This window comes from Netta rufina, assembly GCF_964035555.1.
Source record: "Netta rufina genome assembly, chromosome: 18".
NCBI lineage: Eukaryota > Metazoa > Chordata > Aves > Anseriformes > Anatidae > Netta > Netta rufina.
Window position 1 is genome coordinate 2,153,759 of NC_140142.1, and position 1,045 is coordinate 2,154,803.

Consider the following 1,045-nt stretch of genomic DNA (forward strand, 5'->3'; position numbering starts at 1 on the left):
TTTCTGACATTGAACACGGCTGCCTATTTGAGAGAAAATGGTAGAAAAAGTTATAAAAGATTTCTTTGTGGAAGAACTGTTGCAAGCCTTAGAGTACACCCCAGAGCAAGCCTCAGTATGTGAAGACATTTTCTGCAGCTCTCATGCTTGAGCTGTGGCTGGTGCTAGCTGAGAGTGACACTGGAAGAATGGGTAGTTGTTGGCTCCCTAGCATTCCTTCTTCCTGTGCAGCAAGAGGAAAGCAGGAACATGAAGGAACCTCAAGTGCCTTCTACTTTTTAGTTGTCGCAAACAACTCATCTGAGTGCAGAGCTGAGCTGTAGCTATTTTGTTTGTTTTACCCTATCCCAGTAGGCCCTGCAATGCTTAGGATAGGTATTGGGTTGCTGAACGTCCTCAAATTTCCTGTGCATTCCTCTTGATACCCTGTGGGAGTGTCCCTTGGTGAAGATCAAGCAGAGCAGCTCTGCCCACCAGTCCTGTTCTTAGCTGCCCTGTGTCACCCTTTTATGAGTTGCAGGACCATCCCGTTAGACTGTTTCCCTGATGTCGTGGTTTAACCCGACCGGCAGCTAAACACCACGCAGCCGTTCGCTCACCCTCCCCCCTCCCTCTCTGGGACGGGGGAGAGAAATGGAAAGTGAAGCCCGTGAGTTGAGATAAAGACAGTTTAATAAGACAGGAAAAAAAAATAACAAAAATAATAATAACAATAATAATAATGATGATACAATGGGGATAATACGAAAGTAATAATAGTATGTACAAACAAGTGATGCACAATGCAATTGCTCACCACCCGCTGACCGATGCCCAGCCTAACCCCGAGCAGTCCGGCCCCCTCCCCCCGGCTAGCCACCCCTATATATTGTTTAGCATGACGTCAGATGGTATGGAATACCCCTTTGGCTAGTTTGGGTCACCTGTCCTGGGTCTGTCCCCTCCCAGCTCTTACTGCACCCCCCAGCCTGCCCGTTGGCAGGACAGAGCAAAGGCTGAGATGTCCTTGGCTTAGTATAAGCACTGCTCTGCAACAATTAAAGCA